General features: G+C 49.9%; 16 non-coding genes across 16 annotated transcripts; 11 read left to right on the forward strand and 5 right to left on the reverse strand.

Moving 5' to 3' along the window:
• The first annotated feature begins 39 nt into the window (after positions 1–39).
• Trnap-cgg lies at positions 40–111 on the forward strand. The gene has a single exon. It is a non-coding gene; the product is annotated as a tRNA-Pro (tRNA).
• Positions 112–1,753: 1,642 nt separating this feature from the next.
• On the forward strand, positions 1,754–1,825 carry Trnap-ugg. Its single transcript has one exon. It is a non-coding gene; the product is annotated as a tRNA-Pro (tRNA).
• A 601-nt stretch (positions 1,826–2,426) lies between these two features.
• Trnav-uac lies at positions 2,427–2,499 on the reverse strand. The gene has a single exon. It is a non-coding gene; the product is annotated as a tRNA-Val (tRNA).
• A 235-nt stretch (positions 2,500–2,734) lies between these two features.
• On the forward strand, positions 2,735–2,806 carry Trnap-cgg. The gene has a single exon. It is a non-coding gene; the product is annotated as a tRNA-Pro (tRNA).
• Positions 2,807–4,449: 1,643 nt separating this feature from the next.
• Trnap-ugg lies at positions 4,450–4,521 on the forward strand. The gene has a single exon. It is a non-coding gene; the product is annotated as a tRNA-Pro (tRNA).
• Positions 4,522–5,122: 601 nt separating this feature from the next.
• Trnav-uac lies at positions 5,123–5,195 on the reverse strand. Its single transcript has one exon. It is a non-coding gene; the product is annotated as a tRNA-Val (tRNA).
• Positions 5,196–5,430: 235 nt separating this feature from the next.
• Positions 5,431–5,502, forward strand: Trnap-cgg. Its single transcript has one exon. It is a non-coding gene; the product is annotated as a tRNA-Pro (tRNA).
• A 1,645-nt stretch (positions 5,503–7,147) lies between these two features.
• Positions 7,148–7,219, forward strand: Trnap-ugg. The gene has a single exon. It is a non-coding gene; the product is annotated as a tRNA-Pro (tRNA).
• A 601-nt stretch (positions 7,220–7,820) lies between these two features.
• On the reverse strand, positions 7,821–7,893 carry Trnav-uac. Its single transcript has one exon. It is a non-coding gene; the product is annotated as a tRNA-Val (tRNA).
• A 235-nt stretch (positions 7,894–8,128) lies between these two features.
• Positions 8,129–8,200, forward strand: Trnap-cgg. Its single transcript has one exon. It is a non-coding gene; the product is annotated as a tRNA-Pro (tRNA).
• A 1,644-nt stretch (positions 8,201–9,844) lies between these two features.
• Positions 9,845–9,916, forward strand: Trnap-ugg. Its single transcript has one exon. It is a non-coding gene; the product is annotated as a tRNA-Pro (tRNA).
• Positions 9,917–10,517: 601 nt separating this feature from the next.
• Positions 10,518–10,590, reverse strand: Trnav-uac. The gene has a single exon. It is a non-coding gene; the product is annotated as a tRNA-Val (tRNA).
• Positions 10,591–10,825: 235 nt separating this feature from the next.
• Positions 10,826–10,897, forward strand: Trnap-cgg. Its single transcript has one exon. It is a non-coding gene; the product is annotated as a tRNA-Pro (tRNA).
• A 1,645-nt stretch (positions 10,898–12,542) lies between these two features.
• Trnap-ugg lies at positions 12,543–12,614 on the forward strand. Its single transcript has one exon. It is a non-coding gene; the product is annotated as a tRNA-Pro (tRNA).
• A 601-nt stretch (positions 12,615–13,215) lies between these two features.
• Trnav-uac lies at positions 13,216–13,288 on the reverse strand. Its single transcript has one exon. It is a non-coding gene; the product is annotated as a tRNA-Val (tRNA).
• Positions 13,289–13,523: 235 nt separating this feature from the next.
• Positions 13,524–13,595, forward strand: Trnap-cgg. Its single transcript has one exon. It is a non-coding gene; the product is annotated as a tRNA-Pro (tRNA).
• Positions 13,596–14,699: the final 1,104 nt, after the last annotated feature.

The raw sequence follows: 14,699 nt of genomic DNA on the forward strand, positions 1-14,699 counted from the left end.
GTGGCGTCATTCACATGCAGTGCGTTTTCGGAACGAATAGGCTCGTTGGTCTAGGGGTATGATTCCTGCTTCGGGCGCAGGAGGTCCCGGGTTCAAATCCCGGACGAGCCCTTGCGTTTTGTACAACGGTGTGGTAACAAATCGCATGGCGGTGGCTGTTTCGCGCATTTCCAGGCCTCCAAGTCAGCGCTAAAATCCGACAACCAGTTCTGAAACCGTTTCATGTTTCATTTGAGCCATGTGCACCTTGCTGATGGAACGTTTGAAGTTGATTTAAATGGTCACAGTAGAGATCGTAGCAAGTGTCTTGCTGAGTGCGACGAAAACGGGTTTCCGCCCGCAATCGAGCCGGGGACCTTCTGCGTGTTCGGCACGGCGCCTGGGCTCGGCGGCAGCTGCTGCTCTTTCCTTCCTTACGAGATACCGTCGATTCGCGCAGTCGTTATTGCAAAAGATGTCACCAAAGGCAATCGCTTCGTTAGCGGCACTTTGCCTGGGCTCCGCGGCAGCTCTACATGGAGGCACCAGCAGCCCAGCCAGGCCGCCGCCGGCACCGGTGCGCCACAGCGCAAGGAGCCGGCGGCCGCCCTGCAATGCCCCTGTCGTTGCATATTCCACCCGCCCCATATCCTCTCCATGTCTGACTCACTACCCCAAATGACACTGCAGTCGACGTGCTTATTACTATCGCTTTTGGAAGAACCAAGGCGCAGTATTCTAGTGTCGAACCGGTACTGCAAATTGGGATTAAGCAAAAATTTATTGTGTGGTCGAGCGACAGCCTCGGCTCGCTCCTCCTACATGATCGCTTCTTGTGCGGAATAATTCCTAGCTCGCCGATGGCTTCAGAGTTGGTCTTCTCGAAGTTTTGCTTTCGCACTGCATTCCGCAATCTTTTCGTTATGAGTTGTGTGCTTCGGTTTCCCGACTTTCTTGTGTTTAGTGTGTTTGGCTTCTCTTAACCCTTAGCCACCGCTTGCCGAAATTTCCACACTATCATCTGTCGATCTGCAGAGCTCGATGAAGGCATCGCGGCCGTTCCTGAGCTCGTGGAACGGTCGAATCTGTAGTTGTTTCCAGATCTCTCCCACACAACGGCCTCCCAGAAGCTTGGATTACAGAAGTACGCCACTACTCCCAGCCGGAGACTCACGATTGAAAGCAGAATGACATGAGCTACACGCAGCTCCGATTTTTTTTTTTTTGTGTCTGACCTACTTTGAAAGACTTTGTAGTCGATTTACTTACTACTATCGCTGTTGGAAACCAGGTGATAACCGCACAGTATTTTAGAGACGATCAGGTAATGAAAATTTAGAATAAGTAAAACAGTATCAAAAGAAGTTGTGTGGTGGAGCAGCACATGCAATTCACGCTTCCTAGATAATCGTTACTGCATAGAATAATTCTTTTGTCTGCGGCGTCTTCAGTATCCGTCTTCTGGAAATTTTGCTTGCAGTATATTTTGCAATCTTTTCGTTATGAGTTGGTGCTTGGTTTCCCGATGTTCTTTTGTTTAGTGCATTCGCCTCCTCTTAACCCTGAGAAACCACATACCGAAACTGAGGCACTGCCGGCTGTTCATAAGCAGTGCTCGATGAAGTTATTTCGCTTTTTATTCGTTGCCTTTAATATTCTTCTCAACAGTGGTGAGTGCTGCCTGCAGAAAGCGTTTATCTTGCGAATTCGCGTGAAAGTTTGTGTTCCCTGTGAGGCCCACTACTTGGGATTAACTTGACTGCTCCAGCCAGGTGGCTCGTTGGTCTAGGGGTATGATTCCTGCTTTGGGTGCAGGAGGTCCCGGGTTCAAATCCCGGACGAGCCCTGCCATTTTGACCGTGCTGAAGCGTAGGTGGAACTCAGCCCCGGTTGCAGCTCCTCAATGAAGAGTAGACGCCTGTTATAGCACGTGGATATAACAAGAATGCGGCACCAGTAAAGTACGTAGGTGGAATTCGGTAGAAAGGCAGACGGTAATTTTGCATGCAACGGAAAACAAGGTTGTCTTTGCGGGATATGTGCACCGTGAGTGGAGATTCAGCTTAATTGTGCGACAGTCTACCCTCATCTTACTAGCGACGGCAACAACCAAGGGGTGGCATGTAAGATTGAGCGTGGCTAAGAGTTTCTCATTATTAGTTAGCATCACACTTTAACAGAGCTGTGACAAGGCGAGTAGGGTGAGCTCAGGAAAGCCAGTAGCAAGCGCACTTGAAGTAGCCCTGAAGAACCGGATTATAAATTTTGCCAGCCATAATGGAGCTAGGGGCGTTCTCAGTTACCAAATACCGGTGCAATAAGAGAGCTACAGTATTTGACAGTAAAATGACGCCCTATCCGTCTAGCATACAACATTGCTTGTCTCTGCATACGCGGACGTGAGGTCATCTCGGAAATGAAATCCGAAATATAGATTAAAATTGTTGTGTTCCCGCCCGGGATCGAACCGGGGACCTTCTGCGTGTAAAGCAGACGTGATAACCGCTACACCACGGAAACGACGGTTCTTTTCATGTACCACCCGGAGACTCGTAATAGCAACAGTTTTTCTTCTGTGTTAGCAAGGGCATCGGCTACGAGCTCCCTCCGATTCGTGAAGTTCCTGCAGTAAAAGACGTCGTTGAAAACAATCCAACCGCGACAGACAGGGAGAACGCTGGCTGAGCTGCAGCCCTACATGGTGAGACCATCAAAGGTGGCGTCATTCACATGCAGTGCGTTTTCGGAACGAATAGGCTCGTTGGTCTAGGGGTATGATTCCTGCTTCGGGCGCAGGAGGTCCCGGGTTCAAATCCCGGACGAGCCCTTGCGTTTTGTACAACGGTGTGGTAACAAATCGCATGGCGGTGGCTGTTTCGCGCATTTCCAGGCCTCCAAGTCAGCGCTAAAATCCGACAACCAGTTCTGAAACCGTTTCATGTTTCATTTGAGCCATGTGCACCTTGCTGATGGAACGTTTGAAGTTGATTTAAATGGTCACAGTAGAGATCGTAGCAAGTGTCTTGCTGAGTGCGACGAAAACGGGTTTCCGCCCGCAATCGAGCCGGGGACCTTCTGCGTGTTCGGCACGGCGCCTGGGCTCGGCGGCAGCTGCTGCTCTTTCCTTCCTTACGAGATACCGTCGATTCGCGCAGTCGTTATTGCAAAAGATGTCACCAAAGGCAATCGCTTCGTTAGCGGCACTTTGCCTGGGCTCCGCGGCAGCTCTACATGGAGGCACCAGCAGCCCAGCCAGGCCGCCGCCGGCACCGGTGCGCCACAGCGCAAGGAGCCGGCGGCCGCCCTGCAATGCCCCTGTCGTTGCATATTCCACCCGCCCCATATCCTCTCCATGTCTGACTCACTACCCCAAATGACACTGCAGTCGACGTGCTTATTACTATCGCTTTTGGAAGAACCAAGGCGCAGTATTCTAGTGTCGAACCGGTACTGCAAATTGGGATTAAGCAAAAATTTATTGTGTGGTCGAGCGACAGCCTCGGCTCGCTCCTCCTACATGATCGCTTCTTGTGCGGAATAATTCCTAGCTCGCCGATGGCTTCAGAGTTGGTCTTCTCGAAGTTTTGCTTTCGCACTGCATTCCGCAATCTTTTCGTTATGAGTTGTGTGCTTCGGTTTCCCGACTTTCTTGTGTTTAGTGTGTTTGGCTTCTCTTAACCCTTAGCCACCGCTTGCCGAAATTTCCACACTATCATCTGTCGATCTGCAGAGCTCGATGAAGGCATCGCGGCCGTTCCTGAGCTCGTGGAACGGTCGAATCTGTAGTTGTTTCCAGATCTCTCCCACACAACGGCCTCCCAGAAGCTTGGATTACAGAAGTACGCCACTACTCCCAGCCGGAGACTCACGATTGAAAGCAGAATGACATGAGCTACACGCAGCTCCGATTTTTTTTTTTTTTGTGTCTGACCTACTTTGAAAGACTTTGTAGTCGATTTACTTACTACTATCGCTGTTGGAAACCAGGTGATAACCGCACAGTATTTTAGAGACGATCAGGTAATGAAAATTTAGAATAAGTAAAACAGTATCAAAAGAAGTTGTGTGGTGGAGCAGCACATGCAATTCACGCTTCCTAGATAATCGTTACTGCATAGAATAATTCTTTTGTCTGCGGCGTCTTCAGTATCCGTCTTCTGGAAATTTTGCTTGCAGTATATTTTGCAATCTTTTCGTTATGAGTTGGTGCTTGGTTTCCCGATGTTCTTTTGTTTAGTGCATTCGCCTCCTCTTAACCCTGAGAAACCACATACCGAAACTGAGGCACTGCCGGCTGTTCATAAGCAGTGCTCGATGAAGTTATTTCGCTTTTTATTCGTTGCCTTTAATATTCTTCTCAACAGTGGTGAGTGCTGCCTGCAGAAAGCGTTTATCTTGCGAATTCGCGTGAAAGTTTGTGTTCCCTGTGAGGCCCACTACTTGGGATTAACTTGACTGCTCCAGCCAGGTGGCTCGTTGGTCTAGGGGTATGATTCCTGCTTTGGGTGCAGGAGGTCCCGGGTTCAAATCCCGGACGAGCCCTGCCATTTTGACCGTGCTGAAGCGTAGGTGGAACTCAGCCCCGGTTGCAGCTCCTCAATGAAGAGTAGACGCCTGTTATAGCACGTGGATATAACAAGAATGCGGCACCAGTAAAGTACGTAGGTGGAATTCGGTAGAAAGGCAGACGGTAATTTTGCATGCAACGGAAAACAAGGTTGTCTTTGCGGGATATGTGCACCGTGAGTGGAGATTCAGCTTAATTGTGCGACAGTCTACCCTCATCTTACTAGCGACGGCAACAACCAAGGGGTGGCATGTAAGATTGAGCGTGGCTAAGAGTTTCTCATTATTAGTTAGCATCACACTTTAACAGAGCTGTGACAAGGCGAGTAGGGTGAGCTCAGGAAAGCCAGTAGCAAGCGCACTTGAAGTAGCCCTGAAGAACCGGATTATAAATTTTGCCAGCCATAATGGAGCTAGGGGCGTTCTCAGTTACCAAATACCGGTGCAATAAGAGAGCTACAGTATTTGACAGTAAAATGACGCCCTATCCGTCTAGCATACAACATTGCTTGTCTCTGCATACGCGGACGTGAGGTCATCTCGGAAATGAAATCCGAAATATAGATTAAAATTGTTGTGTTCCCGCCCGGGATCGAACCGGGGACCTTCTGCGTGTAAAGCAGACGTGATAACCGCTACACCACGGAAACGACGGTTCTTTTCATGTACCACCCGGAGACTCGTAATAGCAACAGTTTTTCTTCTGTGTTAGCAAGGGCATCGGCTACGAGCTCCCTCCGATTCGTGAAGTTCCTGCAGTAAAAGACGTCGTTGAAAACAATCCAACCGCGACAGACAGGGAGAACGCTGGCTGAGCTGCAGCCCTACATGGTGAGACCATCAAAGGTGGCGTCATTCACATGCAGTGCGTTTTCGGAACGAATAGGCTCGTTGGTCTAGGGGTATGATTCCTGCTTCGGGCGCAGGAGGTCCCGGGTTCAAATCCCGGACGAGCCCTTGCGTTTTGTACAACGGTGTGGTAACAAATCGCATGGCGGTGGCTGTTTCGCGCATTTCCAGGCCTCCAAGTCAGCGCTAAAATCCGACAACCAGTTCTGAAACCGTTTCATGTTTCATTTGAGCCATGTGCACCTTGCTGATGGAACGTTTGAAGTTGATTTAAATGGTCACAGTAGAGATCGTAGCAAGTGTCTTGCTGAGTGCGACGAAAACGGGTTTCCGCCCGCAATCGAGCCGGGGACCTTCTGCGTGTTCGGCACGGCGCCTGGGCTCGGCGGCAGCTGCTGCTCTTTCCTTCCTTACGAGATACCGTCGATTCGCGCAGTCGTTATTGCAAAAGATGTCACCAAAGGCAATCGCTTCGTTAGCGGCACTTTGCCTGGGCTCCGCGGCAGCTCTACATGGAGGCACCAGCAGCCCAGCCAGGCCGCCGCCGGCACCGGTGCGCCACAGCGCAAGGAGCCGGCGGCCGCCCTGCAATGCCCCTGTCGTTGCATATTCCACCCGCCCCATATCCTCTCCATGTCTGACTCACTACCCCAAATGACACTGCAGTCGACGTGCTTATTACTATCGCTTTTGGAAGAACCAAGGCGCAGTATTCTAGTGTCGAACCGGTACTGCAAATTGGGATTAAGCAAAAATTTATTGTGTGGTCGAGCGACAGCCTCGGCTCGCTCCTCCTACATGATCGCTTCTTGTGCGGAATAATTCCTAGCTCGCCGATGGCTTCAGAGTTGGTCTTCTCGAAGTTTTGCTTTCGCACTGCATTCCGCAATCTTTTCGTTATGAGTTGTGTGCTTCGGTTTCCCGACTTTCTTGTGTTTAGTGTGTTTGGCTTCTCTTAACCCTTAGCCACCGCTTGCCGAAATTTCCACACTATCATCTGTCGATCTGCAGAGCTCGATGAAGGCATCGCGGCCGTTCCTGAGCTCGTGGAACGGTCGAATCTGTAGTTGTTTCCAGATCTCTCCCACACAACGGCCTCCCAGAAGCTTGGATTACAGAAGTACGCCACTACTCCCAGCCGGAGATTCACGATTGAAAGCAGAATGACATGAGCTACACGCAGCTCCGATTTTTTTTTTTTTTTTGTGTCTGACCTACTTTGAAAGACTTTGTAGTCGATTTACTTACTACTATCGCTGTTGGAAACCAGGTGATAACCGCACAGTATTTTAGAGACGATCAGGTAATGAAAATTTAGAATAAGTAAAACAGTATCAAAAGAAGTTGTGTGGTGGAGCAGCACATGCAATTCACGCTTCCTAGATAATCGTTACTGCATAGAATAATTCTTTTGTCTGCGGCGTCTTCAGTATCCGTCTTCTGGAAATTTTGCTTGCAGTATATTTTGCAATCTTTTCGTTATGAGTTGGTGCTTGGTTTCCCGATGTTCTTTTGTTTAGTGCATTCGCCTCCTCTTAACCCTGAGAAACCACATACCGAAACTGAGGCACTGCCGGCTGTTCATAAGCAGTGCTCGATGAAGTTATTTCGCTTTTTATTCGTTGCCTTTAATATTCTTCTCAACAGTGGTGAGTGCTGCCTGCAGAAAGCGTTTATCTTGCGAATTCGCGTGAAAGTTTGTGTTCCCTGTGAGGCCCACTACTTGGGATTAACTTGACTGCTCCAGCCAGGTGGCTCGTTGGTCTAGGGGTATGATTCCTGCTTTGGGTGCAGGAGGTCCCGGGTTCAAATCCCGGACGAGCCCTGCCATTTTGACCGTGCTGAAGCGTAGGTGGAACTCAGCCCCGGTTGCAGCTCCTCAATGAAGAGTAGACGCCTGTTATAGCACGTGGATATAACAAGAATGCGGCACCAGTAAAGTACGTAGGTGGAATTCGGTAGAAAGGCAGACGGTAATTTTGCATGCAACGGAAAACAAGGTTGTCTTTGCGGGATATGTGCACCGTGAGTGGAGATTCAGCTTAATTGTGCGACAGTCTACCCTCATCTTACTAGCGACGGCAACAACCAAGGGGTGGCATGTAAGATTGAGCGTGGCTAAGAGTTTCTCATTATTAGTTAGCATCACACTTTAACAGAGCTGTGACAAGGCGAGTAGGGTGAGCTCAGGAAAGCCAGTAGCAAGCGCACTTGAAGTAGCCCTGAAGAACCGGATTATAAATTTTGCCAGCCATAATGGAGCTAGGGGCGTTCTCAGTTACCAAATACCGGTGCAATAAGAGAGCTACAGTATTTGACAGTAAAATGACGCCCTATCCGTCTAGCATACAACATTGCTTGTCTCTGCATACGCGGACGTGAGGTCATCTCGGAAATGAAATCCGAAATATAGATTAAAATTGTTGTGTTCCCGCCCGGGATCGAACCGGGGACCTTCTGCGTGTAAAGCAGACGTGATAACCGCTACACCACGGAAACGACGGTTCTTTTCATGTACCACCCGGAGACTCGTAATAGCAACAGTTTTTCTTCTGTGTTAGCAAGGGCATCGGCTACGAGCTCCCTCCGATTCGTGAAGTTCCTGCAGTAAAAGACGTCGATGAAAACAATCCAACCGCGACAGACAGGGAGAACGCTGGCTGAGCTGCAGCCCTACATGGTGAGACCATCAAAGGTGGCGTCATTCACATGCAGTGCGTTTTCGGAACGAATAGGCTCGTTGGTCTAGGGGTATGATTCCTGCTTCGGGCGCAGGAGGTCCCGGGTTCAAATCCCGGACGAGCCCTTGCGTTTTGTACAACGGTGTGGTAACAAATCGCATGGCGGTGGCTGTTTCGCGCATTTCCAGGCCTCCAAGTCAGCGCTAAAATCCGACAACCAGTTCTGAAACCGTTTCATGTTTCATTTGAGCCATGTGCACCCTGCTGATGGAACGTTTGAAGTTGATTTAAATGGTCACAGTAGAGATCGTAGCAAGTGTCTTGCTGAGTGCGACGAAAACGGGTTTCCGCCCGCAATCGAGCCGGGGACCTTCTGCGTGTTCGGCACGGCGCCTGGGCTCGGCGGCAGCTGCTGCTCTTTCCTTCCTTACGAGATACCGTCGATTCGCGCAGTCGTTATTGCAAAAGATGTCACCAAAGGCAATCGCTTCGTTAGCGGCACTTTGCCTGGGCTCCGCGGCAGCTCTACATGGAGGCACCAGCAGCCCAGCCAGGCCGCCGCCGGCACCGGTGCGCCACAGCGCAAGGAGCCGGCGGCCGCCCTGCAATGCCCCTGTCGTTGCATATTCCACCCGCCCCATATCCTCTCCATGTCTGACTCACTACCCCAAATGACACTGCAGTCGACGTGCTTATTACTATCGCTTTTGGAAGAACCAAGGCGCAGTATTCTAGTGTCGAACCGGTACTGCAAATTGGGATTAAGCAAAAATTTATTGTGTGGTCGAGCGACAGCCTCGGCTCGCTCCTCCTACATGATCGCTTCTTGTGCGGAATAATTCCTAGCTCGCCGATGGCTTCAGAGTTGGTCTTCTCGAAGTTTTGCTTTCGCACTGCATTCCGCAATCTTTTCGTTATGAGTTGTGTGCTTCGGTTTCCCGACTTTCTTGTGTTTAGTGTGTTTGGCTTCTCTTAACCCTTAGCCACCGCTTGCCGAAATTTCCACACTATCATCTGTCGATCTGCAGAGCTCGATGAAGGCATCGCGGCCGTTCCTGAGCTCGTGGAACGGTCGAATCTGTAGTTGTTTCCAGATCTCTCCCACACAACGGCCTCCCAGAAGCTTGGATTACAGAAGTACGCCACTACTCCCAGCCGGAGATTCACGATTGAAAGCAGAATGACATGAGCTACACGCAGCTCCGATTTTTTTTTTTTTTTGTGTCTGACCTACTTTGAAAGACTTTGTAGTCGATTTACTTACTACTATCGCTGTTGGAAACCAGGTGATAACCGCACAGTATTTTAGAGACGATCAGGTAATGAAAATTTAGAATAAGTAAAACAGTATCAAAAGAAGTTGTGTGGTGGAGCAGCACATGCAATTCACGCTTCCTAGATAATCGTTACTGCATAGAATAATTCTTTTGTCTGCGGCGTCTTCAGTATCCGTCTTCTGGAAATTTTGCTTGCAGTATATTTTGCAATCTTTTCGTTATGAGTTGGTGCTTGGTTTCCCGATGTTCTTTTGTTTAGTGCATTCGCCTCCTCTTAACCCTGAGAAACCACATACCGAAACTGAGGCACTGCCGGCTGTTCATAAGCAGTGCTCGATGAAGTTATTTCGCTTTTTATTCGTTGCCTTTAATATTCTTCTCAACAGTGGTGAGTGCTGCCTGCAGAAAGCGTTTATCTTGCGAATTCGCGTGAAAGTTTGTGTTCCCTGTGAGGCCCACTACTTGGGATTAACTTGACTGCTCCAGCCAGGTGGCTCGTTGGTCTAGGGGTATGATTCCTGCTTTGGGTGCAGGAGGTCCCGGGTTCAAATCCCGGACGAGCCCTGCCATTTTGACCGTGCTGAAGCGTAGGTGGAACTCAGCCCCGGTTGCAGCTCCTCAATGAAGAGTAGACGCCTGTTATAGCACGTGGATATAACAAGAATGCGGCACCAGTAAAGTACGTAGGTGGAATTCGGTAGAAAGGCAGACGGTAATTTTGCATGCAACGGAAAACAAGGTTGTCTTTGCGGGATATGTGCACCGTGAGTGGAGATTCAGCTTAATTGTGCGACAGTCTACCCTCATCTTACTAGCGACGGCAACAACCAAGGGGTGGCATGTAAGATTGAGCGTGGCTAAGAGTTTCTCATTATTAGTTAGCATCACACTTTAACAGAGCTGTGACAAGGCGAGTAGGGTGAGCTCAGGAAAGCCAGTAGCAAGCGCACTTGAAGTAGCCCTGAAGAACCGGATTATAAATTTTGCCAGCCATAATGGAGCTAGGGGCGTTCTCAGTTACCAAATACCGGTGCAATAAGAGAGCTACAGTATTTGACAGTAAAATGACGCCCTATCCGTCTAGCATACAACATTGCTTGTCTCTGCATACGCGGACGTGAGGTCATCTCGGAAATGAAATCCGAAATATAGATTAAAATTGTTGTGTTCCCGCCCGGGATCGAACCGGGGACCTTCTGCGTGTAAAGCAGACGTGATAACCGCTACACCACGGAAACGACGGTTCTTTTCATGTACCACCCGGAGACTCGTAATAGCAACAGTTTTTCTTCTGTGTTAGCAAGGGCATCGGCTACGAGCTCCCTCCGATTCGTGAAGTTCCTGCAGTAAAAGACGTCGATGAAAACAATCCAACCGCGACAGACAGGGAGAACGCTGGCTGAGCTGCAGCCCTACATGGTGAGACCATCAAAGGTGGCGTCATTCACATGCAGTGCGTTTTCGGAACGAATAGGCTCGTTGGTCTAGGGGTATGATTCCTGCTTCGGGCGCAGGAGGTCCCGGGTTCAAATCCCGGACGAGCCCTTGCGTTTTGTACAACGGTGTGGTAACAAATCGCATGGCGGTGGCTGTTTCGCGCATTTCCAGGCCTCCAAGTCAGCGCTAAAATCCGACAACCAGTTCTGAAACCGTTTCATGTTTCATTTGAGCCATGTGCACCCTGCTGATGGAACGTTTGAAGTTGATTTAAATGGTCACAGTAGAGATCGTAGCAAGTGTCTTGCTGAGTGCGACGAAAACGGGTTTCCGCCCGCAATCGAGCCGGGGACCTTCTGCGTGTTCGGCACGGCGCCTGGGCTCGGCGGCAGCTGCTGCTCTTTCCTTCCTTACGAGATACCGTCGATTCGCGCAGTCGTTATTGCAAAAGATGTCACCAAAGGCAATCGCTTCGTTAGCGGCACTTTGCCTGGGCTCCGCGGCAGCTCTACATGGAGGCACCAGCAGCCCAGCCAGGCCGCCGCCGGCACCGGTGCGCCACAGCGCAAGGAGCCGGCGGCCGCCCTGCAATGCCCCTGTCGTTGCATATTCCACCCGCCCCATATCCTCTCCATGTCTGACTCACTACCCCAAATGACACTGCAGTCGACGTGCTTATTACTATCGCTTTTGGAAGAACCAAGGCGCAGTATTCTAGTGTCGAACCGGTACTGCAAATTGGGATTAAGCAAAAATTTATTGTGTGGTCGAGCGACAGCCTCGGCTCGCTCCTCCTACATGATCGCTTCTTGTGCGGAATAATTCCTAGCTCGCCGATGGCTTCAGAGTTGGTCTTCTCGAAGTTTTGCTTTCGCACTGCATTCCGCAATCTTTTCGTTATGAGTTGTGTGCTTCGGTTTCCCGACTTTCTTGTGTTTAGTGTGTTTGGCTTCTCTTAACCCTTAGCCACCGCTTGCCGAAATTTCCACACTATCATCTGTCGATCTGCAGAGCTCGATGAAGGCATCGCGGCCGTTCCTGAGCTCGTGGAACGGTCGAATCTGTAGTTGTTTCCAGATCTCTCCCACACAACGGCCTCCCAGAAGCTTGGATTACAGAAGTACGCCACTACTCCCAGCCGGAGATTCACGATTGAAAGCAGAATGACATGAGCTACACGCAGCTCCGATTTTTTTTTTTTTTTTGTGTCTGACCTACTTTGAAAGACTTTGTAGTCGATTTACTTACTACTATCGCTGTTGGAAACCAGGTGATAACCGCACAGTATTTTAGAGACGATCAGGTAATGAAAATTTAGAATAAGTAAAACAGTATCAAAAGAAGTTGTGTGGTGGAGCAGCACATGCAATTCACGCTTCCTAGATAATCGTTACTGCATAGAATAATTCTTTTGTCTGCGGCGTCTTCAGTATCCGTCTTCTGGAAATTTTGCTTGCAGTATATTTTGCAATCTTTTCGTTATGAGTTGGTGCTTGGTTTCCCGATGTTCTTTTGTTTAGTGCATTCGCCTCCTCTTAACCCTGAGAAACCACATACCGAAACTGAGGCACTGCCGGCTGTTCATAAGCAGTGCTCGATGAAGTTATTTCGCTTTTTATTCGTTGCCTTTAATATTCTTCTCAACAGTGGTGAGTGCTGCCTGCAGAAAGCGTTTATCTTGCGAATTCGCGTGAAAGTTTGTGTTCCCTGTGAGGCCCACTACTTGGGATTAACTTGACTGCTCCAGCCAGGTGGCTCGTTGGTCTAGGGGTATGATTCCTGCTTTGGGTGCAGGAGGTCCCGGGTTCAAATCCCGGACGAGCCCTGCCATTTTGACCGTGCTGAAGCGTAGGTGGAACTCAGCCCCGGTTGCAGCTCCTCAATGAAGAGTAGACGCCTGTTATAGCACGTGGATATAACAAGAATGCGGCACCAGTAAAGTACGTAGGTGGAATTCGGTAGAAAGGCAGACGGTAATTTTGCATGCAACGGAAAACAAGGTTGTCTTTGCGGGATATGTGCACCGTGAGTGGAGATTCAGCTTAATTGTGCGACAGTCTACCCTCATCTTACTAGCGACGGCAACAACCAAGGGGTGGCATGTAAGATTGAGCGTGGCTAAGAGTTTCTCATTATTAGTTAGCATCACACTTTAACAGAGCTGTGACAAGGCGAGTAGGGTGAGCTCAGGAAAGCCAGTAGCAAGCGCACTTGAAGTAGCCCTGAAGAACCGGATTATAAATTTTGCCAGCCATAATGGAGCTAGGGGCGTTCTCAGTTACCAAATACCGGTGCAATAAGAGAGCTACAGTATTTGACAGTAAAATGACGCCCTATCCGTCTAGCATACAACATTGCTTGCCTCTGCATACGCGGACGTGAGGTCATCTCGGAAATGAAATCCGAAATATAGATTAAAATTGTTGTGTTCCCGCCCGGGATCGAACCGGGGACCTTCTGCGTGTAAAGCAGACGTGATAACCGCTACACCACGGAAACGACGGTTCTTTTCATGTACCACCCGGAGACTCGTAATAGCAACAGTTTTTCTTCTGTGTTAGCAAGGGCATCGGCTACGAGCTCCCTCCGATTCGTGAAGTTCCTGCAGTAAAAGACGTCGATGAAAACAATCCAACCGCGACAGACAGGGAGAACGCTGGCTGAGCTGCAGCCCTACATGGTGAGACCATCAAAGGTGGCGTCATTCACATGCAGTGCGTTTTCGGAACGAATAGGCTCGTTGGTCTAGGGGTATGATTCCTGCTTCGGGCGCAGGAGGTCCCGGGTTCAAATCCCGGACGAGCCCTTGCGTTTTGTACAACGGTGTGGTAACAAATCGCATGGCGGTGGCTGTTTCGCGCATTTCCAGGCCTCCAAGTCAGCGCTAAAATCCGACAACCAGTTCTGAAACCGTTTCATGTTTCATTTGAGCCATGTGCACCCTGCTGATGGAACGTTTGAAGTTGATTTAAATGGTCACAGTAGAGATCGTAGCAAGTGTCTTGCTGAGTGCGACGAAAACGGGTTTCCGCCCGCAATCGAGCCGGGGACCTTCTGCGTGTTCGGCACGGCGCCTGGGCTCGGCGGCAGCTGCTGCTCTTTCCTTCCTTACGAGATACCGTCGATTCGCGCAGTCGTTATTGCAAAAGATGTCACCAAAGGCAATCGCTTCGTTAGCGGCACTTTGCCTGGGCTCCGCGGCAGCTCTACATGGAGGCACCAGCAGCCCAGCCAGGCCGCCGCCGGCACCGGTGCGCCACAGCGCAAGGAGCCGGCGGCCGCCCTGCAATGCCCCTGTCGTTGCATATTCCACCCGCCCCATATCCTCTCCATGTCTGACTCACTACCCCAAATGACACTGCAGTCGACGTGCTTATTACTATCGCTTTTGGAAGAACCAAGGCGCAGTATTCTAGTGTCGAACCGGTACTGCAAATTGGGATTAAGCAAAAATTTATTGTGTGGTCGAGCGACAGCCTCGGCTCGCTCCTCCTACATGATCGCTTCTTGTGCGGAATAATTCCTAGCTCGCCGATGGCTTCAGAGTTGGTCTTCTCGAAGTTTTGCTTTCGCACTGCATTCCGCAATCTTTTCGTTATGAGTTGTGTGCTTCGGTTTCCCGACTTTCTTGTGTTTAGTGTGTTTGGCTTCTCTTAACCCTTAGCCACCGCTTGCCGAAATTTCCACACTATCATCTGTCGATCTGCAGAGCTCGATGAAGGCATCGCGGCCGTTCCTGAGCTCGTGGAACGGTCGAATCTGTAGTTGTTTCCAGATCTCTCCCACACAACGGCCTCCCAGAAGCTTGGATTACAGAAGTACGCCACTACTCCCAGCCGGAGATTCACGATTGAAAGCAGAATGACATGAGCTACACGCAGCTCCGATTTTTTTTTTTTTTTGTGTCTGA

Source organism: Schistocerca americana, chromosome 2, assembly GCF_021461395.2.
Source record: "Schistocerca americana isolate TAMUIC-IGC-003095 chromosome 2, iqSchAmer2.1, whole genome shotgun sequence".
Classification (NCBI taxonomy): Eukaryota; Metazoa; Arthropoda; class Insecta; order Orthoptera; family Acrididae; genus Schistocerca; species Schistocerca americana.